Source organism: Salvelinus namaycush, chromosome 26 (genome assembly GCF_016432855.1).
Source record: "Salvelinus namaycush isolate Seneca chromosome 26, SaNama_1.0, whole genome shotgun sequence".
Taxonomy (NCBI): Eukaryota; Metazoa; Chordata; class Actinopteri; order Salmoniformes; family Salmonidae; genus Salvelinus; species Salvelinus namaycush.
This window is the reverse complement of record NC_052332.1, coordinates 14,433,362-14,458,298: the sequence shown is the minus strand read 5'-3', so window position 1 is coordinate 14,458,298 and position 24,937 is coordinate 14,433,362. Positions and strand designations below refer to the sequence as shown.

General features: G+C 42.2%; 1 pseudogene; it reads right to left on the bottom strand.

The window, feature by feature from the left end:
* Window positions 1-8,623: 8,623 nt before the first annotated feature.
* On the bottom strand, window positions 8,624-15,121 carry LOC120021553 (annotated as a pseudogene).
* Between the last annotated feature and the right edge of the window lie 9,816 nt (window positions 15,122-24,937).

Sequence of the window (24,937 nt, the reverse complement as noted above, 5' to 3'; positions counted from 1 at the left end):
TCTAATGGTTTGCCCTGCCACATCCGACGAGCATCAGAGCTGGTGTAGTACGATTCGATCTTAGTCCTGTATTGCCTATTTGCCCGTTTGATGGTTTGTCGGAGGGCATAGCGGGATTTATTATATGCTCCGGGTTAGAGTCCCGCTCCTTGAAAGCGGCAACTCTAGCCTTTAGCTCAGTGCGGATGTTGCTTGTAATCCATGGCTGCTGGTTGGGGTATGTACGTTTGGTCACTGTGGGGACGACGTCATCCTCATGCATTTATTGATGAAGCCAAATACTGATGTGGTGTACACCTCAATTCCGGGAGGAATCCCGGAACATATTCCAGTCTGTGCTAGCAAAACAGTCCTGTAGCTTAGCATCTGCTTCATCTGACCACTCTTTTTATTTAGTCACTGGTGCTACCTGCTTAATTTTCCTTGTAAGCAGGAATCAGGAGAATGTAATTGTGGCCAAATTTGACAAATGGAGGGCGAGGGAGAGCTTTGTATGCATCTCTGTGTGTGGAGTACAAGTGGTCCAGAGTTTTTCCCCCTCTGGTTGCACATTTAACATGCTGATAGAAATTTTGTAAAACAGATTTATGTTTCCCTGCATTAAAGTCCCCAGCTACTAGGAGCGCCGCCTCTGGGTGAGCGTTTTTTTGTGGCGGAATACAGCTGTCCAATGCTGCCTCTGACTATGGTGGTATGTAAACAGCTATGACAAACACAGTTGAACACTGTAGGTAGATAGTGTGGTCTACAGCTTATCATGAGATACTCTACCTCAGGCGAGCAATAGCTCGAGACGTCCTTAGATATTGTGCACTAACTGTTATTTTTCCAACAATTGTTTATAGATTATTTCACTGTATCACAATTCCAGTGGGTCATAAATGTACATACACTAAGTTGACTGTGCCTTTAAACAGCTTGGAAAATCCCCGAAAATTATGTCATGGCTTTAGAAGATTCTGATAGGCTAATTGGCATCATTTGAGTCAATTGGAGGCCTACCTTCAAACTCAGTGCCTCTTTGCTTGACATCATGGGAAAATCAAAAGAAATCAGCCAGGACCTCAGAATTTTTTTTTTGACCTCCACAAGTCTGGTTCATCCTTGGGAGCAATTTCCAAACGCCTGAAGGTACCACGTTCATCTGTACAAACAATTGTACGCAAGTATAAACACCATGGGACCACATACCGCTCAGGAAGGAGACGCGTTCTGTCTACTCGAGATGAACGTACTTTGGTGCGAAAAGTGCAAATCAATCCCAGAACAGCAAAGGACCTTGTGAAGATGCTGGAGGAAATAGGTACAAAAGTATCTATATCCACAGTAAAACGAGTCCTATATCGACATAACCTGAAAGGCTACTCAGCAAGGAAGAAGCCACTGCTCCAAAACCGCCATAAAAAAGCCAGACTTCGGTTTGCAACTGCACATGGGGACAAAGATCGTACTTTTTGGAGAAATGTCCTCTGGTCTGATGAAACAAAAATAGAACTGTTTGACCATAATGACCATCGTTATGTTCGGAGGAAAAAGGAGGAGGCTTGCAGGCCGAAGAACACCATCCCAACCGTGACGCACGGGGGTGGCAGCATCATGTTGTGGGGTTGCGTTGCTGCAGGAGGGACTGGTGCACTTCACAAAATATATGGCATCATGAGGGAGGAAGATTATGTGTATGGAAAATTATGTGGATATGTTGAAGTAACATCTCAAGACATCAGTCAGGAAGTTAAAGCTTGGTCGCAAATGGGTCTTCCAAATGGACAATGACCCCAAGCATACTTCCAAAGTTGTGGCAAAATGGCTTAAGGACAACAAAGTCAAAGTATTGGAGTGGCCATCACAAAGCCCTGTCCTCAATCCTATAGAAAATGTGTGGGCAGACTGAAAAAGTGTGTGTGCGCAAGGAGGCCTACAAACCTGACTCAGTTACACCAGTACTGTCAGGAGGAATGGGCCAAAATTCACCCAATTTATTGTGGGTAGCTTGTGGAAAGCTACCCAAAACATTTGACCCAAGTTAAACAATTGAAAGGCAATGCTACTGAATACTAATTGAGTGTATGTAAACTTCTGACCCACTGGGATGTGATGAAAGAAATAAAAGCTGAAATAAATCATTCTCTCAACTATTATTCTGACATTTCACATTCTTAAAGGAAAGTGGTGATCCTAACTGACCTAAAGCAGGGCATTTTTACTCGGATTAAATGTCAGGAACTTTGCAGTTAATTGCAATTCATCTGATCACTCTACATAACATTCTGGAGTATATGCATATTGCCATCATACAAACTGAGGCAGCAGACATTGAAAATTTATATTTTTGTCATTCTCAAAACGTTTGGCCACGACTGTACATTAAATAGTTGACCTGAATTTCAATAAACTCTGCGGTGCATTAGTGACCATTCTCTGTTTGATGGGATTTAGCCATTTCCTCTCTTACGCAAAACACCCGAGAACACTGTATCCTCAGTTTAGAAAATCCCATATCTTCACACTTGTGGTATTTTCTATCTGCCAATAGCCCCTGCTGTTTCACATTGAAGGAATGAACAGAATTTGAACAGATTAAGAAGAGTTTTTGTTATACTGTTGGCCAATTCTTGGTTTCTTATGAGATTAGCTGTGATATGTTGAGCTCATGTGTGTTCACTTCACCGCTCTGTTAACGTTAGCCAACAATAGTATAGTAGACCCTCACTACTAGGCAGTAGAGCTTTTTAATAAAGAACAGATCAGAGTAACTCCACTTGACCCTCCCTGTCCTCAGGACGAGTGTGAAATGTAGGCCTACAATACACCTGCCTACATCTTATCCTCTTTTACCCTCTTTTGACACGATTATCAGAAATCTTGCTAGTAGGCCACAACTGACTTATGCCTGATAAAAACGGATTGAAAACCAATCGACATGACGGTGTGATATTGTATAGGCTGTGGTTACGATATGAAACTGTTACTGCTTTGTTCAAGTAGGATACCCCTGAATTTGGTACTAAGAAATGTAAAGAGGCAAACCCTTCAAGGTTATGGATCTGTATTTTGAGGTAAACAAATAGTCAATCACCTATTTTTTTTGTTGGTTTCTTTGACATTTGCCACAAACATGTTGAGCTTTTTAACCCTTTACACTTGTGGAAATTGGCCTGCATGGATAGGGCTAAATTTAAATGTTTGTTACAGAATAAATATGAAAAGCATACAGTGCATTAGGAAAGTATTCAGACCCCTTCCCCTTTTCCACATTTTGTTACTGTCATGTGTGCTCCCTCTCCGGCCTCTAGGTCACCAGGCTGCTCATTATGGCGCACACCTTTCACCTTCGTTTGGGTCACCTGCGTGTCAGACTCACGTGGACTCCATCACCTCCCTGATTACCTTCCCTATATATGTCACTCCCTTTAGTTCCTTTCACAGGCGTTATTGTTTCTGTTCCTGTTTCATATTCTGTGTTGTGTTTATTTATTAAAACACTCACTCCCTGAACTTGCTTCCCGACTCTCAGCACACATCGTTACAGTTACGTTACAGCCTTATTCTAAAATAGATTAAATACATTTTTCCCTCATCAATCTACACACGAGACCCCACAATGACAAAGCGACAACAGGTTTTTAGACATTTTTGCAAATTTAAAATAAATAAATAAATGAAATACCTTATTTACATTAGTATTCAGACCCTTTGCTATAAAACTCGAAATTGAGCTCAGGTTAATCCTGTTTCCTTTGGTCATCCTTGAGATGTTTTTACAACTTCATTAGAGTTCACCTGTGGTAAATTCAATTGATTGGACATGATTTGGAAAGGCACACACCTGTCTATATTAGGTCCCACAGTTGACAGTGCATGTCAGAGCAAAAATCAAGCCATGAGGTTGAAGGAATTGTCCGTAGAGCTCCGAGACAGGATTGTGTCGAGGCAAAGATCTTGGGAAGGGTACCAAAATTGTCTGCAGCATTGAAGGTCCTCAAGAACACAGTGGCCTCCATCATTCTTAAATTGAAGAAGTTTGGAACCACCAAGACTCTTCCTAGAGCTGGCCACTCGGAAAACTGAGCAATCGGGGGAGAAGGGCCTTCGTCAAGGAGGTGACCAAGAACCCGATGGTCACTCTGACAGAGCTCCAGAGTTCATCTGTGGAGATGGGAGAACCTTCCAGAAGGACAACCATTTCTGCAGCACTCCACCAATCAGGCCTTTATGGTAGAGTGGCCAGATGGAAGCCACTCCTCAGTAAAAGGCACATGACAGCTCGCTTGGAGTTTGCCAAAAGTCAAGTTTAGCTGGTCAAGTTCGTTCTATTGCCAACATGACTAGCTAAGTTTTAAAATACGGTCATACAGTTTAAGTTTTTCACAAGGCAATTCAGAGAAACAGATCGGAATTTTGGTGTGTTTGCTACAAAGTTACTTTTTTTCTAGTGTTTATCCTTACTTTTTTTGTACAGAAAGTTCATACTATTATCACATATGATCTCCGAGCACTTCTGAACATCAGATCGACAGTTACTAACCATGACTTTGACTTCAACTCTGACTCAGCTTCTTCATACCGAACCCCATCCCTTTGTTTCATGGGCTATTAAAACACAACAGGCGTAGACAAGCCGGCATCCTGGTGAGACTAAGATGAAGAGAAAATCGATCGGCACTCCCGTCTGTTCTATTGGCAAATGTCCAGTCACTCGAAAATAAGATGGATGATCTTTGTTCGAGAGTCTCCTATCAGAGAGACATGGAACGCTGCAATATTATATGCCTTGCAGAGACGTGACTGGATGACTCTACGTATGTATTACTCAGTGATTTCTCCATGCAGCAGCACGATCTGACAAATGCGGCCAAATTAAAGGGGAGGGGTGTGCCTATTCATAAACAACAACTGGTGAGCTGCTTCCAGTGTGAAGAAAATCTTGAGCTTTTGCTGACCTGATATAGAATAGCTCATGGTAAGCTGCAGATCCTTTAATCTACCAAGAGAGCTCTCATCCGAAATCATCACAGCTGTCTACATCCCTCCACAAGCCGACACCACCACAAACTGTATGGGGCCATAAACAAACAAGAAACCGTTCACTCAGAGGCAACATTTCTGGTGGACAGAGACTTTAACGCGGGGGAGACTCTTTTACCTCACTTCTACCAACACGTCTCCTGCGCCACAAGGGACACTAAAACTCTAGACCTCTTTATTCTACCTACAGAAATGCATACAAGGCCCTCCCTCGTCCTCCCTTCAGTAATTCTGACCATGACTCTATTTGCCTGCTTCCTGTTTACAAACAAAAGCTGAAACAGGAAGCATCATTGACGCATTAAATATGGAAGTGGTCCGATGAAGTCGACACGAGGCTACAAGACTGGTACAGACTGCTAGTCAGATTGGGATATGTTTCTGGGATTCATCCGATTGCATTGAGGAGTTTAACACATCAGTCAGTCTTCATCAATAATTGCATAGACGACATCAGCCCCACAGTGACTATATGAATGTATCCAAACCAAAAACCATGGATTACAGGCAATATCCACGCTGGGCTAAATGCTAGAGCAAGGCCGACGGGCCAGACGGAATACCAGGGCGCGTTTTCAAAGCATGCACAGAGCAGCTAGTAAGTGTCTTCACAGATATTTTCAATCTCACCTTGTCCCAGTCTGTAATCCCAACATGTTTCAAGCTGACCACCATTGTTCCTGTTCCCAAGGACACCAAGGTAACCTGCCTAAATGACTATCGCCCTGTAGCACTCACATCTGTTATACTATTAAGTGTTTTTGAAAGGCTGGTCAGGACACACTAACATCATCATCCCAGACATCCTGGACCCACTCCAATTCCCATATCCCTCCCAGATCCACAGGTGACGCAATCACAATTGCACTTACAATTGCACAATTGCACACACTGCCCTCTCCCACCTGGACAAGAGGGGAAATAACTATGTGAGAATGCTGTTCATAGACTACAGCTCAGCGTTCAACACCGTAGTCTCCTCCAAGCTCATCGCCAAGCTGAGGACCCCGGGACTGAACACCTCCCTCTGCAACTGGACTTCCTGACGGGCCAGCCCCAAGTGGTGAGGGAAAGCAACAACAACTCCGCCATGTTGACCTTCAACATTGGGCTAACTCAGGGGTGTGTGCTTAGTCCCCTCCTGTACTCCCTGTTCACCCACGACTGCATGGCCACGCATGACTCCCTCACCATCATCAAGTTTGCTGATGATACGATGGTGGTAGGCCTGATCACCGATGGCGATAAGATAGCCTAAAGGGACGTCAGAGACTTAGCAGTGTTTATATAGTGTCAAAAGACACACACAGGTGTCTGTAATCATGGCCAGTTGTGGCCTGATATCATTGGTTAATTCTCATATATTAAAATAGCATGCAAAAAACATAAATGGATAGCATACGATCATAGATACAATTTTGCTACATAAGCCTACATGATTACAGACAGCTGTGTGTGTCTTTTGACACTATATAAACGAGTCATCTCGCAGTGTTTGTCATTATACCCTGATGAAGACAGCTTGTCTGTCGGAACATTGGACATAAATATTTCTGCATATGAGTTCCTAGAGTGTGCTGCTCTCCTTTATTTTTTAAGAAAAACCTAGCATATCACCAGTGAGACTGCTGAGCTGAGAGAAAGAACATGAAAGTGGTTGTAAAGATTTTAGTAATCTGTTCCGCATAGCTCTTTGATAGAGCTCACTCACATTTATTATGATAGTAGTATCATACTGGCAATGCTGCAGCGCCCCTGTAATGTTAATGCATGTACTACCTACTGTATGGCCTGGTCAGAGTGTTAGTGTCTGATTTACAGTACCAGTCAAAAGTTTGGACACACCGTGAAGCATGGAGGAGGAGGTGTGATGGAGTGAGGGTGCTTTGCTGGTGACACTGTCAATGATTTATTTAGAATTCAAGGCACACTTAAAAAGCATGGCTACAACAGCATTCTGCAGCGATACGCCATCCCATCTGGTTTGGGCATAGTGGGACTATCATTTGTTTTTCAACAGGACAATGACCCAACCCAGCTCCAGGCTGTGTAAGGGCTATTTGACCAAGAAGGAGAGTGATGGAGTGCTGCATCAGATGACCTGGCCTCCACAATCACCCGACCTCAACCCAATAGCGATGGTTTTGGATGAGTTGGACCACAGAGTGAAGGAAAAGCAGCCAACAAGTGTTCAGCATATGTGGGAACTCCTTTCACACTGTTGGAAAAACATTCCTCATGAAGCTGTTTGAGAAAATGCCAAGAGTGTGCAAAGCTGTCATCAAGGCAAAGGGTGGCCACTTTGAAGAATTTCAAATATAAAATATGTCGATTTGTTTAACACATTTTTGGTTACTACATGATTCCATATGTGTTATTTTATAGTTTTGATGTCTTCACTATTATTCTACAATGTAGAAAATAGTAACAATCAAGAAAAACCCTGGAATGAGTAGGTGTGTCCAAAGTGTTGACTGGTACTGTATATGTGTACAATTAATGTGTACAATATGTATACAATGCTTACAATTAGATTATAGTTCCTTGTATATAAAATTCAGTAGAGCCAGAATCCTAACTATAAGGGCAAAGCATAGTAAAAATGGTAAAACTGTATACTGGGTGCTCAACTTCCTTTAATGGCATTATCTAGGTGTCATGTCGTCTCTTAGATCCTGACACAAATTCAACACAGCACCACATTTCAAATGAGTGACAGGTGATACTACTTCTGCTTTGAATCTTCTGTTCTCCATTTTTTCTGTGCCAAGCATCACTACTGGAGTTTTGTTAGCAAGGCAGCATAAGCGAAGACTGTTTTTGTTTTGGTATTTTCCTAGATTTGAAGGAGTTTCTGATGTTGAAAGTAAGTTGCATACTGAAGCTGCAGATACAGTGTGTGTGTGTGTGTGTGTGTGTGTGTGTGTGTGTGTGTGTGTGTGTACTGTTGACAAACGGTCTCTATCGATCCCTACTGTCTTCAGGGTTTGAACCTGGTGGTATATAATGAATAATTGATTGATTGAATCATATTTTATTAATCCCCACAAAGAAATGAGTTTGTCACTAAGGAAAGACATTAAATATGTAAGAAGATACTACAAAGACGTACAGTATATTATTGTCACGCCCTGGCCTTAGTTATCTTTGTTTTCTTTATTATTTTAGTTAGGTCAGGGTGTGACATGAGGGATGTATGGGTTTTTCATTGTCTAGGGGTTTTGTATGTTTATGGGGCAGTGTCTAGTCTAGGTGTATGTATGTTTATGGTTGCCTAGATTGGTTCTCAATTAGAGACAGCTGTCTATCGTTGTCTCTGATTGGGAACCATATTTAGGCAGCCATATTCATTGGGTAGTTTGTGGATTATTGTCTATGTCTATGTATAGTGTTTGTGTCAGCACTATTTGTTTATAGCGTCACGTTCGTTTGTTGTTTTGTATAGTTTGTATAGTGTTCTTCGTTTCGCTTAATTAAAGGAAGAATGTATTGTTATCACGCTGCGCCTTGGTCCTCCTCTCTTCCACCATATAACGATCGTGACAATTATCTACATAGAGAGGGTTTAAAATGGGTCAAGGTAAGAAGATTCATGCACTCAGGCGCTCTCCTTGATTGTAAGGCTGGACAGTTTAAGCATCTCCTCTTGCTCCTCCTTTTCTTCCTCTTCCCTCTTCTCCTGTGCCTCTCCCTCCACGTGGTACCCCACCATCAGCTGGTACACCATCATCCCCACCACCGCACCAATGAAGGGGCAAAGATGGGCACAAAGAACCAGTAGGAATAAGCTCTGTGGGAGACCAAGACAGAGACAAGGTTGTATGTCTATGCAGATTAAATAGTGAGAGCAGAGTATCTTTAATAACTTATGGTAAGATAAAAATTCTCATAAGACATGCTTTATTTAAGTCATTATTAGAAAGAAAGAAAACACAGAAAGCGAAAAACAGGAGAAAAACCCTAAGGAGACTCACCTGAAGACCTCGCTACCCCAGCCAGCCAGGGCAGTAAATATGCATGGGCCCAGGTCTCTGGCAGGGTTGACAGCATAGCCCGAGTTGAAGCCCATGGACAGACCGATGACCAGCACCACAAAGCCCACCGTAAAAGCCTCCAAACCCCGGGCAATAGGGTTGTTGTAGGGGTCCACGATGGCCAGGATACACATGATTAGGGCAGCCGTGCCTATCATCTGTAACACAGCCAGGCTCAGTTGTATATGGTTGATGTGTGTTTTGTTGATTAAATGTGCTTATTGTTGTTATGTACTATGGTTTCCATACAGGATATTAGTCCATATAACTTAGTGATTCAGAGGCTGTCCTAATATGGATGCACTAATATACTACAATATTGTGAATGTACCTGGTCAAAGAATCCATTAACCAGAGTGAGATGTTTGGAGGGATAGGTAGCAAAGATCCCAGCAGTGGCATTCTCCCCCACAACGATCAGTGTTCCTTGGCCGTAGTCCCACAATGCATCTGGAGAAACCACGGCAACATATAAGATACCACATTGTGTGTGGTACAGTACCATCTAAAGTAGCTGTATAACCTTGAAACTCCCTTAGGGAGAAAATAACAGTTTTTTAAGTCTAAACTTTGAAAGTCTTGAATGTTTTCGGTGGAACATGGCCACTAGAAAAACGGTTGTTGTTTGGACATTTCTCATCATAAAACATTTCCAAATTCCCCTCACCAAAATACATGCCAAATATGATCCCAGATCCCAGGAAGGCCCCCAGAGTCTGGAATAAGAAAAACACAGGGAACTTCCTCCAAGGTTCTCTCCCCAATAGACAGAGAGCGAAGGTTCCAGTTGGGTTCAGGTGGCCTCCTGTGACAAAGAACAATTTGGCAAATGGTGAATGGCCATTTCTCAGTTTCATTCTATTCCATTTACTCTGAGTAAAAAACACCCAAGACCATCTCTCTTTAAACCAAGTCTCCTCCTGCTTTTCTCTAAATGAGAGAAAACAACCCGAGCATATCAAGACCAAAGATGATTCTCTTAAAATCTTTTCTCAGAGCGGAAAAAAGGACCCGAGACTATCTGCCATAATAGTAGACTCAGTAAATACCTGTTAGGATGGCAGGTCTCTGTGACACACAGTAAATTGGAGCAATGAAAAGGCCCCGAAAATTATCCCATGAAGCTACAGTAGATTTGCCCTTTAAAACCTTGAAGTAGAACACCTAATGAACTGTTCAGACTGCGCATTCACGTAGGTGTCGGTCTCCCTCCTCTCACCTTGCGTTTGCAGCTTAAATTCCGGCATGGTAGGAGGTCCCTAATTATACAAGTCTTATTTTCACAGCTGCCATCTGTATTAGAGGGCGACAGCCTCATTATAAAGGCATTGAAGATGTGGGAACAAGTGAACTGCGGAACTCTGTGCTGCCTGCCTTTTGATTTGCTTTTATAGTGAATAAAGAAATAACGCAATTTGAAATTTAACACTTTCCTTTCATTCATGGACCCAATAACTTTGAAATTTGAGGGGCAAGCGAGTGTCATTCTTTGTTTCTCTGTATGCCTCTCAGATTTGCACTGTTTGCAGTTCTCTCTCTCTCTCTGTCTCTAAATATTGCAGTTGAAATTACTGTTAGTTTACCTTAGGTAGAATGTGTCTGTCACAATAGTTAACTGATCACTCCCAATAGACTTGCAACTATCAGACAGTAATGTCTGGACTAATGAAAACTCTGCTTTTCCTGACCTTTGATTTCAGAGGAAGTAAGATTGATAATGTGCCCCCATCACCTGAGACCTGTCCGCTGACCAGTATGCCCAATGTGGCAGCGAAGCCAAAGGCAAAGTTGACGGTGAGGAACATTCCATGGGAGCCACCACTCAGCACCAGCTGGGCTACTGCACCACAGCCAAACATCTACAGGGAGAGGAGAGAGACATGTGAGATGAGAGACCCTGCATGGGTTACCATAGCCATGTGAACATTGTAGTGTGTTGTGTTACGTTTTGTTGATGTTTACACTGACCCCCCCCCCCCCCCCCCCCAATAAAGGAATACACTATATATAAGGGTCATCTTCATCAACAACAAGTTTACTATGGCATGCGCATCACATTCAGATAGTCTGTAACTATCTGTGTAGACATTTTCTGTATAGATTAGTGAGAATGGAGGATGCATAGAGAATAGCCTGTTCCAGTCCAGTCTCTTTCTGCTTTAGTCAGCTTGTTGTCCGGCCAAAAACATTTTCAATCAATTTTTGTCTAAGTGCCTTGTGCACTCAGGATCCCAAAAATGCCTGTGGTCGAACGGTGGTCCAGTGCTTATTTCAAATTAGTTTTATGACTTTTCCAACTTTAGGTCTGTATAGTGCCCAGATAAAGACAGAGGGTAGAAAATAGGTCACCAAAGATGGTAAACACCTCCAACCGTTTGACCCGAGTGCCACCCCTCTTTCTGTGCCATGGAGGTGGCCATTAAGCTTACTACAGATCTTGCCTGAGGTGTGACTTACATTGACGCGAGAAGCCGTGCTTGTGTCGTTTTGAATGTGCTACGGAGCCCATGGGCGGTGTGTGTGTGTGTTGATATGGGTTTGCTGCGGGGGCCGTGGTGGTGTGCAGTGGTGCAGGCAGGTCATACAGTTGAAGTCAGAAGTTTACATACACCTTAGCCAAATACATTTAAACTGAGTTTTCACAATTCCTGACATTTAATCCTAGTAAAAATCTCCTGTCTTAGGTCAGTTAAGACCACCACTTCAAATCAAATTTTATTTGTCACATACACATGGTTAGCAGATGTTAATGCGAGTGTAGCGAAATGCTTGTGCTTCTAGTTCCGACAATGCAGTAATAACCAATGAGTAATCTAACCTAACAATTCCACAACTACTACCTTATACACACAAGTGTAAAGGGATAAAGAATATGTACATAAAGATATATGAATGAGTGATGGTACAGAACGGCATAGGCAAGATGCAGTAGATGGTATCGAGTACAGTATATACATATGAGATGAGTAATGTAGGGTATGTAAACATAAAAGTGCATAGTTTAAAGTGGCTAGTGATACATGTATTACATAAAGATGGCAAGATGCAGTAGATGATATAGAGTACAGTATATACATATACATTATATTAAGTGGCATTGTTGAAAGTGGCTAGTGATACATTTTTGATCAATTCCATTATTAAAGTGAGCTGGAGTTGAGTCAGTATGTTGGCAGCAGCCACTCGATGTTAGTGGTGGCTGCTTTATTTTAAGAATGTGAAATGTCAGAATAATAGTAGAGAGAATTATTTATTTCAGCTTTTATTTATTTATTCACATTCCCAGTGGGTCAGAAGTTTACATACACTCAATTAGTATTTGGTAGCATTGCCTTTAAATTGTTTAACTTGGGTCATACGTTTCGGGTATCCTTCCACAAGCATCCCACAATAAATTGGGTGAATTTGGGCCCATTCCTCCTGACAGAGCTGGTGTAACTGAGTCAGGTTTGTAGGCCTCCTTGTTCACACATGCTTTTTCAGTACTGCCAACACATTTTCTATAGGATTGAAGTCAGGGCTTTGTGATGGCCACTCCAATACCTTGACTTTGTTGTCCTTAAGCCATTTTGCCACATCTTTGGAAGTATGCTTGGGGTCGTTGTCCATTTGGAAAACCCATTTGCGACCAAGCTAACTTCTTGACTGATGTCTTGAGATGTTGCTTCAATATATCAACATCATTTCCCTACCTCATGATGCCATCTATTTTGTGAAGTGCACCAGTCCCTCCTGCAGCAAAGCACACCCACAACATGATGCTGCCACCACCGCGCTTCACGGTTGGGATGGTGTTCTTTAGCTTGCAAGCCCTCCCCCTTATTCCTCCAAACATAACGATGGTCATTATGGCCAAACGGTTCTATTTTTTTTCATCAGACTAGAGGACAAAAAGTACGATCTTTGTCTCCATGTAAAGTTGCAAACCGAAGTCTGGCTTTTTTTATGGCGGTTTGGAGCAGTGGCTTCTTCCTTGCTGAGCAGCCTTTCAGGTTATGTCGATATAGGACTTGTTTTACTGTGGATATAGATACTTTTGTACCTGTTTCCTCCAGCATCTTCACAAGGTCTTTTGCTGTTGTTCTGGGATTGATTTTCACTTTTGGCACGTTCATCTCTAGTAAACAGAACGCGTCTCCTTCCTAAGCGGTATGATGGCTGCTTGGTCCCATGGTGTTTATACTTGCGTACTATTGTATGTACAGATGAACGTGGTACATTCAGGCGTTTGGAAATTTCTCCCAAGGATGAACCAGACTTCTGGAGGTCTACAATTTTTTTTCTGAGGTCTTGGCTGATTTCTTTTGATTTTCCCATGATGTCAAGCAAAGAGACACTGAGTTTGAAGGTAGGCCTTGAAATACATCCACCGGTACACCTCCAATTGACTCAAATGATGTCAATTAGCCTATCAGAAGCTTCTAAAGCCATGACAATTTTCTGGAATTGTCCAAGCTGTTTAAAGGCACAGTCAACTTAGTGTATGTAAACATCTGACCCACTGGAGTTGTGATACAGTGAATTTTAAGTGAAATAATCTGTCTGTAAACAATTGTTGGAAAAATTACTTGTGTCAGGCACAAAGTAGATGTCCTAACCGACTTGCCAAAACTATAGTTTGTTGACAAGAAATTTGTGGAGTGGTTGAAAAATTTGTTTTAAATGACTCCAACCAGAGTGTATGCAAACTTCCAACTTCAACTGTATATTCAACCAAGCAGGTGGATCATACAGAAACATACTTTGGTGCCGAGTTTCCATGGGAAGATATAAAGCTTTCTATATGCATTTGATCAGGAGTGTGTTGTGGTAGGTGGGTTATGGTGGCTATTGAAGATCCTAGCTAGATATCTACCTGTGGAGCTTTCTTTAGAGCAGAGAAGACCTGCCTTCAGGCATCCACGTCCAGGGGAGTTCTGTTTGCCAGGGGGGCATAACGCCTCACTCAGTAGTGTGGCCAAACAGCGGATCAGACATCAGTTACACCTCTCACACTGCAGGCTAGGAAAATACCAGATGGCATGACCACCTCCTCTGGTATCGTCGCTATTTTACAGACAGATACCGTGAATCCATGTAAATATGGAATGTAATATCAACAAGGAAGTATTAATAATTATCTGATTACTTCACTTTCTCTCAGAATTAATTACCTGGTTATATGGAAAGCAATATTATTTAAATGCATTAATTTAAAGTAAAGGATGTTAATTTTCAGTGTATGTTTTTCATGTCGAAGACTAAGTCATCAGAGGATTTAAAATACTTTATAAACAATCAATTGGGTTAATAACCTGCTTCATCTAGATTTTGGAGGACATTCTTTTCACACCCACAAGCTGTCAATCAGCTCCTACTTGTTGGATAGCTAATGATAGTATGGCACTGTGTTTCCTATTGACAGTCAACCACTCATAACACTGAGGTCGATGTCCGGTGACATCATCCCATTATATTAAATATAAACCTGTGTGTTTACGCTAGAGACTTCCTTTTTTTGCATGAGCTGCGTTTCAATCCACTGAATCTGCTGATGTAGACCTCCGCTTCCCGAGATGGGTGTTTGTCAGACATGAGAGGATGCCAAAAAACGTCTGTAAAGTCTTAACGTTTTGAGCTAGAAGCTATTTGGACGATCCAAAGCTGAAACTCTCACGAACGCAGACATGTTAGCTGTTTTGCTCTAAGATGCCCACAAGATTAATAAGACTTGTCTGAAGGTAACCTGGTACTGGGCGGTAAAAATGAATAGAAGTGAATAGGGGGTAGAATGTGCCAAAACTAAAGGGGTTAAATACAGGTCTCAGATATAGGAAAAACACTTCAAAGCATACTTCCTTCACTATGACCATCTTAAAACAATTCCATATGTTAGCTTAGTAGATATCGCCCTCTAAAGGCTTAGACTTACATAGGTAATGCTACTCTAGTGATGTGGTGAGTGGGGACTGTTCTACGAGTATCAGGCTTCCCAAGCACTCTGCAAGAGTCTGGCGTAGCAACATGTGGCGGATCTGAAAGGTCCTCACTAGCTTGTCCATAAGTGCCTTCTGTTTTCCCATGAAGCAGCTGTGACAGGGTCTTCCAGTGAGAACAGGGTCGGTGGCAGAGGCACAGGGCTGACTAGGAATGTGTGTGAAGGAGGGCCGTGTGTCGACTCTATAAGATCTCAGAAAAGGATCCCTCCCTTGTTAAAAATAAATAAATAAAAAACACAGCTCTCCTGGATTTTGAACCCCTCCCTACTCATCTCCACCCATATATTTTTTCCCCTTCATTATTATTGTTTTCAAGTCCTCCTTTTCGACTTTTTCCTCCTCTGCTTTCTTGAAAATGTCCTCCCTTGTTGTCAGATGGATTACTACAACTACTCCACTTTGTGTTTTGTAACTTGGTGTAACGACCGTCAGTAAGACCAATGAGCTGATCGTGGACTACAGGAAACGGGGGGAGACCATGCCCCCCATCCATATTGACGTGGTTGCAGTGGAACAGGTCGAGATCTTCAAGTTCCTCTGTGTCTATAACACTAAAGACTTAAAATGATCCTAACACACACGCACAGTCGTGAAGGCGCAACAGAGTTTGGCATGGGCCCTCAAAACCGCAAAAGGTTCTACAGCTGTACAATTGAGAGCATCCTGACTGGCTGCATTACTGCCTGGTATGCCAATAGTACCGGCCTTGAACACATGGCGTTACAGAGGTTGTTGCGGACAGCCCAGGACATCTATATCAGGTAGTGTGGAAGGAAGGCCCATAAAATGGTTAACCAATGAGAGTCTAGCCGGGGTATCTTGAAATATCAAAAAAATAGCTCAGTATGTCATGCTGGTATAAAGGATTTGGAGACAGGTGCAAGAATACACAATAGGGGTTTTTAATACACCCAAAACAAACACGTACACAAAACACACAAATACACCCAAACAAAAGAGCTAGGGTAAACCTTGTTGAACGACACGATACCCGTAATACACAATATACACTGCTCAAAAAAATAAAGGGAACACTTAAACAGCACAATGTAACTCCAAGTCAATCACACTTCTGTGAAATCAAACTGTCCACTTTGGAAGCAACACTGATTGACAATAAATTTCACATGCTGTTGTGCAAATGGAATAGACAAAAGGTGGAAATTATAGGCAATTAGCAAGACACCCCCAATAAAGGAATGGTTCTGCAGGTGGTGACCACAGACCACTTCTCAGTTCCTATGCTTCCTGGCTGATGTTTTGGTCACTTTTGAATGCTGGCGGTGCTTTCACATTTGTGGCCTGCTGGAGGTCATTTTGCAGGGCTCTGGCAGTGCTCGTCCTTGCACAAAGGCGGAGGTAGCGGTCCTGCTGCTGGGTTGTTGCCCTCCTACGGCCTCCTCCATGTCTCCTGATGTACTGGCCTGTCTCCTGGTAGCGCCTCCATGCTCTGGACACTACGCTGACAGACACAGCAAACCTTTTTGCCACAGCTCGCATTGATGTGCCATCCTGGATGAACTGCACTACCTGAGCCACTTGTGTGGGTTGTAGACTCCGTCTCATGCTACCACTAGAGTGAAAGCACCGCCAGCATTCAAAAGTGACCAAAACATCCGCCAGGAAGCATAGGAACTGAGAAGTGGTCTGTGGTCACCACCTGCAGAACCATTCCTTTATTGGGGGTGTCTTGCTAATTGCCTATAATTTCCACCTTTTGTCTATTCCATTTGCACAACAGCATGTGAACTTTATTGTCAATCAGTGTTGCTTCCTAAGTTGACAGTTTGATTTCACAGAAGTGTGATTGACTTGGAGTTACATTGTGTTGTTTAAGTGTTCCCTTTATTTTTTTGAGCAGTGTATAAAACAGGCAGCATAACAGCTACACCAAAGCATAGGTACTCACATGACCAACGGACATGGGAACAATAATCGACAGGACAATGGTGAACAAAGGGCACACTTATACAATTACTAATCAATGGGAATAGGGACCAGGTGTGCGTAATGACAGTTCCGGAGGGATCCGTGACACAGTAGCTGAGCATGACTCTTATCTACCACCATAGTGCTGGCCCAAATGCTGTGGGCCGCCATATACGTGTGATATCTCTCAACATTATTACTGGGTTTCCATCACTAAGCACAGAAGTACAGCTCATTAAAATACGATTACCACTGCTAACCCTAATACTAACTTTAACCCTAAACCTTTTTTCCTCAGATTTCAAGTTATCACCTTCGACCTTAGCTGGGAAGCTGACACTATATATCTATTTTTTTTATTTCACTTTTATTTAACAAGGTAAGCTAGTTGAGAACAAGTTCTCATTTACAACTGCGACCTGGCCAAGATAATGCAAAGCAGTGCGACACAAACAGCAACACAGAGTTACACATGGAGTAAACAAGCATACAGTCAATAACACAATAGAAAAAAAGAAAGTCTATATACAGTGTGTGCAAATGGTGTGTGCATTGACCAATCAGGCTTGTTATAGCTTCCTGTTGATACTAGCGTTACCTAGCATGCTGAGGGCTTGTTTATCACTCACATGGTGATTAGCTGTTGGCTATCAAGCGTGGTATCACTTAATAAACATTCTGTTGGAGAGAGCTTTCAGACAACTCAAAACATAACCGAGCCAACTCCATGTTTCACTGTAGGTATGGTGTTCTTTTCTTTGAAAGCGTTGAAAGCGTCACAACCACACAACAGCATTGATTCAAGCCAACAATAGCGATAACGAATAAACCAGCAAAAGATATTAATTTTTTCACTAACCTTCTCAAACTTCTTCAGATGACAGTCCTATAACATCATATTACACAATACATATAGAGTTTGTTCGAAAATGTGCATATTTAGCGGCACAAATCGTGGTTATACAATGAGAATAGTAGCCAAGCTGCCAACAATATGTTGGGAGAAATCTTGGGAGAGGCACCTAATCTAATCAGTAACTAATCCTAAACTTGACTAAAAAATACAGGTTGGACAGCAAATGAAAGATACATTAGTTCTTAATGCAATCGCTGTGTTAGATTTTTAAAATTAACGTTACTACGACATACAGCGTGCGTTAAAGCGAGACCGCACCGAAATTAATGGCGGAATATGAGTTTTACATTTTTCAACAGAACAACGAATTAACATCATAAATACTTCTTACTTTTTGATGAGCTCCCATCAGAATCTTGGGCAAGTTGTCCTTTTTCCAAAAGAATCGTTGCTCGGTTGTAGATTGTCGCCTTCAACTTTGGAATTAGCAGTAAACATTAGCTATGTGGGCCAGACGTGCCCAACTCCCTAGAACGCAGCACAAATAAATACCCGAAAATCGCAATATACTGATATAAACTGATATAACTCGGTTTAAAATAACAACATTATGATGTCTTTAACACCTATATCGAATAAAATCAGAGCCGGATATATCTAAGGGCTATAACGGGAGCTTTCTAGAACGACATCCTGAGGTCTGTCTTGCGTCATGGCGAAGGGAAGAAAGAGAGGACCCCACGTTGCCAGCCCATTTATAAGGCCTCAGATCTGCCTAGCAACTCCATTCCAATTCTCACTATTTGCTGACATCCAGGGGAAGGCGTATGCAGTGCATCTCAACCAATAGAAGACATGCAAATTAATAAACCGACCTCAGAACAGCCTGCAGATTTCAGATTTCTCACTTCCTCATAGGAAAATTGCTCCAACTCGAGTTCTGTTTTACTCACAGATATAATTCAAACGGTTTTAGAAACTAGAGAGTGTTTTCTATCCAATAGTAATAATAATATGCATATTGTACGAGCAAGAATTGAGTACGAGGCAGTTTAATTTGGGAACGAAATTATTACAAAGTGCAAACAGCACCCCCTATTGAGAAAAGGTTAAACTTCTAAATAATATTTGCAACTGTAGTCACAGGAACATCAAGCTGCTTGGAGATGGTCTTGTAGCCTTTACCATGCTTGTCTGTTATTTTCTTTCTGATCTCCTCAGACAAATATCTCCTTCCTTTCTCTGGTACATGTTCAGTGTGGTGCACACAATGATACCAAACAGCATAGTGACTACTTTTCTCCATTTAAATAGGCTGAATGACTGATTACAAGATTGGAGGCGTGTGATACTAATTAAAGAAACTAATTAGTTTGAAATATCACTATAATCCCATTATTTATTATATTTTCTAAGGGGTACCAACAATGTGTCCAGGCCATTTTAGAATATATTTGTGCAATAAGCAATAATTAATCTCTTTTCACAGCTTCTTTGCTTTATTCTATGACATACCAAAGGCAAGCAAGTATACATGATAAAATATATTTAAATTTCATCCCTTTTCAGGAGGAATTAAGCATTATTTCAATGAGCTGTAAGGGTTCCAACACATTTGAGCATGTTTGTATTCTTCTCTGATGGCTTACTGGCATATACGGTTTGACATTAGCCCACAGCTCAGGTAGACAATTGTAGGCCTAGGTTTTAGATGATCATTGTCACTCTTATTGTGCATGCTTGTGCATGCTGTGTATGCATCAGCTACCGCTTAACAGTATCAATAGTGACATTAGGCTAGTTACATTGTACTGTTGGTTGCTGTTTTGGGGGTTCAGTAGTATATTGTATGTCGTTTTATACTATGAGATGGTATGTCATGGTTGAGCTGTGCTGCAGCAGTTTAATGTCTGCTCTATTCTCTATATGATGTTTTCTGTTTATATAACCATGTATGCTTTTCTATTACAAATCTCAGTCAGGCAAATACAGCCTCCCTTTATCAATGGTCCAATAGCAGGGTTTCAGTTCATCTTGGGCATCAGGACCCTTCGGCGTGTAGTCTGCCCAGGAATACATCTGACTACTACTCTTCATGGGCTACGGTGCAGCGACCAACATGCATATAAAAACTATCTTTCCTCTCTCAGTAGCACAAGTTTGAGTTTCATGTTAACAGAGTGGTGTTGCGTTTATACAGAGGCTTTTCCAGAGGATTTTAGGGGTTCTTCATTTTAAATACACTAACTGTTTAATCCCTTTAATCTTTGCATGAGCTCTTAAACTCTGATCATTTCATGTTATTCATATTCTCATACACATATTCTCCAAAAATGTAAGACTAGCAAAGGAACATTGGTTTAGTCACCGAACACAGGCGGCACCTGGCGAACCTCTTTTCAACATTAATGCTGGCAACAATGACAAGATACTGAAACTCATCATGGCTCCGGCTGCTTTGCCATCGCTGCGGGCTAGCTCTGAACTATAGCCATCTCACTCCAGCAAGACTGCTGCTATGGCTTCTCAATCGGTCCCAGCTTCACCCTCAAGATCATGTGCCGATGATCCTCTGCTGCTTACAAACATTACATTTGATTAAATGTTCTGAGATTGTGGAAGCCTTCCTACAGTAATTGCTAATTTTGTCATGACTGTCAGACCCATGGGTCAGTAGCTAAGTTGCTTCTCTCTTCCTCATCAATCTACACACAATACCCCATAATGACAAAGCAAAAACAGTTTTTGGGGAATTTCTGCTAATGTATAAAAAATAAATGGAAATATCACATTTACATAAGAATTCAGACCCTTTACTCAGTATTTTGTTGAAGCACCTTTGGCAGTGATTAAAGCATCGAGTCTTCTTGGGTATGACGCTACAAGCGTGGCACATCTGTATTTGGGGAGTTTTTCCCATTCTTCTCTGTAGATCCTCTCAAGCTCTGTCAGGTTGGATGGGGAGCAATGCTGCACAGCTATTTTCAGGTCTCTCCAGAGATGTTCGATTGGGTTCAAGTCCGGACTCTGGCTGGGCCACTCATGGACATACAGAGACTTGCCCCAAAGCCATTCTTGCATTGTCTTGGCTGTGCACTTAGGGTTGTTGTCCTGTTGGAAGGTGCTGCCACCACCATGCTTCACCGTAGGGATTGTGCCAGGTTTCCTCCAGACGTGACGCTTGGCATTCAGGCCAAAGAGTTCGATCTTGCTTTCATCAGACCAGAGAATCCTGTTTCCCATGGTCTGAGAGTCTTTTATACCTTTTACTGAAAAGGGGCTTCCGTCTGGCAACTCTACCATAAAGGCCTGATTGGTGGAGCGCTGCAGAGATGGTTGTCCTTCTGGAAGGTTCTCCCATCTCCACAGAGGAACTCTGGAGCTCTGTCAGAGTGACCATCGGGTTCTTGGTCACCTCCCTGACCAAAGCCCTTCTCCCCCGCTCAGTTTGGCTGGGTGGCCAGCTCTAGGAAGAGTCTTGGTGGTTCCAAACTTCTTACATTTTTTTTAATTTTTTTAAAACTCTGTTTATTAAGTTTTACACACACAGACAAGACAAAGCAATATAAATAATATACTCAACTAGAAAAAATACAAATAATACATAAAAAAACAAAAAATAGCTTTAAAGATACCATACTTTAGACAAGTTAAACACACCAGGCAGAAGGCTACAAAGGTTAAAGGGCAATCTATAGTATAGGGACAGAGCAAACACCTCACCATTGTTCCTGTAAACAGTCAAGGGATAGGGTGGAGAAATGCAACCACTCACAGACAGTCAAGGCCACAGACCGACCATCCACTGGACCAAAAATAAAAAGTTTACAATTGTAATAAATTGTAATAGACACTGGGAACCTGTTATAACAACTTTGCATAAGCTATTCTTTGCACAACATATACCCACCCCTGCCTTTTACACAGACACATACTGTTCTCATCAGATACTAACCTCATACACACACCCAGCAACAGATGGCTGACTGAAGCACCACACAAACACTGTCAAAACAGGAAGCGCCCGACCACAGGCACACACAGCAAGTTTCGACATAGCTATCTCGTGACTCTCAGACACACACACACCCAGAACAGGCCCCTGCAACAACAACACGCACACACATTCTTTTCAAGGTTGTGGCTCGAAGACAAAGAACAATATTAAGAGCCAATGGAACGTCGACACCAGGCCCGAACAGGACCACCCACAACCCAGACCGACCAATCCGACGAACAGACTCCCAGAATCTACCTACGTCATTTTAATGTATAAAATGTAACTGCACACTATGTTTCGGGGCTCTCTTCTGCTAGTTCCCTCTGAGCTAAACGAACGAGCCCGTGCACGCTTTCCCAGATATCTTTACCTCTGAATAAACTGCCTTTACTATACCTTATCCACCTCGTCCAGCGTCTCAACTTGGTCTCATTTCTCTAGTAACTGTTTTATCAACACAATGCTTTAAAATAAAAAATGAAAAATAATAATTTTATGTAGGCGTGAACAAAATTTAAAAATAAAAATAACTGGGAAAAACAAGCTCACACCTTAGTCTCTGCCCGGGCAAGATGAACAAGGCATCCGCAGGTCACAATCAATAAGCACATCAACCTTAATGCCCCCCACCCCCACCCCAGAAAAAACACAGAGAAATGCTCATCCAACCCCTAAGTCACAGGGGGGTCAAATACCGACTTATTTTGGTTTTAATAGGAATGCCATCAGAGGATGGACTGTTTAAAGTAAGACCGGAATGGAGCCCAAGCCTCATTAAACAGTTTGGGGTTCCCACGTGAATTGAATTTAATTTTTTCTAGTTTCAGGGAGCACAACACATCTCTCACCCAATATTTATAAGATGGGGGAGCTGCCATCTTCCAGTTCTGTAGTATTAGCCGTCTAGCTAAAAGAGTTGTATAAGCAACAGTGTCCGACTGGATTTTTGACAGGGGGGTACCTATGGGCAGTACTCCAAAAAGGGCTGTAAGGGGAGAGGGATCTATAACAGTGTCATATATATCAGAGAAACATTTAAATATTAATTCCCAGAAACCTGACAGTTTATGACAGCCCCAGAACATATGCAACAGTGTGGCTGGTTCAATTTTACATCTGACACAGGTAGGATCAAAATCAGAGAATATTCTTCCAAGTCTGGCCCCAGACCAGTGGATACGGTGAACCACCTTGAATTGAATGAGGCTGTGTCTAGTGCTAAAAGAGGACGAATGCACCCTGCGCAGCACAGATTCCCAGGTGTCTTCCCCAAGTTCCTCCCCCAAATCCTTTTCCCATCGAGTCTTTAAAGGCACCAAAGAAGGGTTCTGTAAGTCATGAATGATTGCATATACATCTGAAATTGCGCCCCTAGGAAGCTTGTTCAGCTCCAAGATGCTGTCTATAGCTATATTCGCAGGCCTATGGGGAAATTCAGGTGTGTTAGCTCTGACAAAGTTCCTAGTCTGGAGATAGCGGAAAAAGTGGGATTGGGGGAGGTTGAACCTTTCCTGTAGCTGAGCAAAAGAGGCAAATGTATCATCAAAGAATAATTGGGCTAGTGAGGAGAGGCCTAGTGAGTGCCAGATGCCAAAAGCCCCATCATTCAAAGATGGAGGAAATAAAATGTTCTGATTGATTGGGCCTGATAAAGAAAAGGCTAAACGGAACTGATTCCAAATTTTAAGAGACTGCTTTACAATTGGGTTGACACACCTTTTGCCTAGGGACACTGGGAGAGACGAGCACAACACAGAAGAAAGTGCAGCAGGTTTACACGATTCAGACTCCATCTGGACCCAGAGTGGTCTAGGGCCAGTAGGATCAGTCTGCAGCCAGTACAGAAGGGCTCTGAAATTTGCAGCCCAATAGTATGTCTGAAAATTTGGTAGAGCTAAACCCCCCACTGACTTAGGCTTCTGTAAATGTTTTCTGCCAATCCGTGGTACCTTGCCATCCCAAATAAAATGCATGAATGTTTGATCCAGTGAAATAAAAAAAGATTTTGGAATAAAAATGGGTAAACATTGAAATAAATATAGAAATTTGGGCAACACACTCATTTTAATGACATTAATCCTTCCGATAAGAGAAAGAGGTAGCGAATTCCAAAAAGTAAAAGATTGTTTCAAACTGTCTGCTAGAGCAACCAAGTTTTCCTGAAACAGATTTGAATATTTCCTTGTCACTTTAACTCCCAAGTAGGTGAATTGATCCCGGACAATCCTAAACTGAGAACTTGTAAAAGATCACTTTAAAGCAGCCTTGTTTACAGGAAAAAGCTCACTCTTGCCCAGATTCAGCTTGTACCCTGAGATTGATCCAAACCTTTTAAGAACAGATAAGGCGCGTGGCAATGAGGTATCAGGGTTAGAGATAAACAAAAGGAGGTCATCCGCATATAGCGAGACTTTCTGCTCTGAGCCTGTCCTGATTATTCCTTGAATGGCATCATTAGAGCGTAGTGCAATGGCGAGAGGTTCGATTGCCAAAGCAAACAACAAGGGGGAGAGTGGACAACCCTGTCTGGATCCGCGGTGCAAGGGAAAATAGTCAGAGGACAAGTTGTTAGTCCGTACCGAAGCCATGGGGGAGAAATAAAGAATCTTTATCCACGCAATGAATTTGGGGCCAAAGCCAAATCTATAAAGGGTAGCTGTTAGGTAATCCCACTCAACGCGGTCAAATGCTTTTTCTGCATCAAGTGAGACCACCACCTCTGGGTCCTCCGACGCTGGGGAGTACAGTATATTCATAAGGCGCCTAATATTGAAAAACAAATGCCTATTTCTCACAAAGCCAGTCTGGTCAGAGTGTATTACTTGGTACAGCGAGCCTTCCATACGGATGGCTAAAAGCTTGGCTAGGATTTTGTAATCACAGTTTAAAAGCGAGATTGGGCGATAGGATCCACATTCCAGGGGGTCTTTGTTTTTCTTTAATAGTAATGAAATTGAAGCCTGATAAAGACTAGGCGGTAGCTTTGAGGTATTAACTTCTTATGGCTGCAAGGGGCAGTATTGAGTAGCCAGTTAAATAGTGCCCATTTCAAACGGCCTCGTACTCAATTCTTGCTCGTACAATATGCATATTATTATTACTATTGGATAGAAAA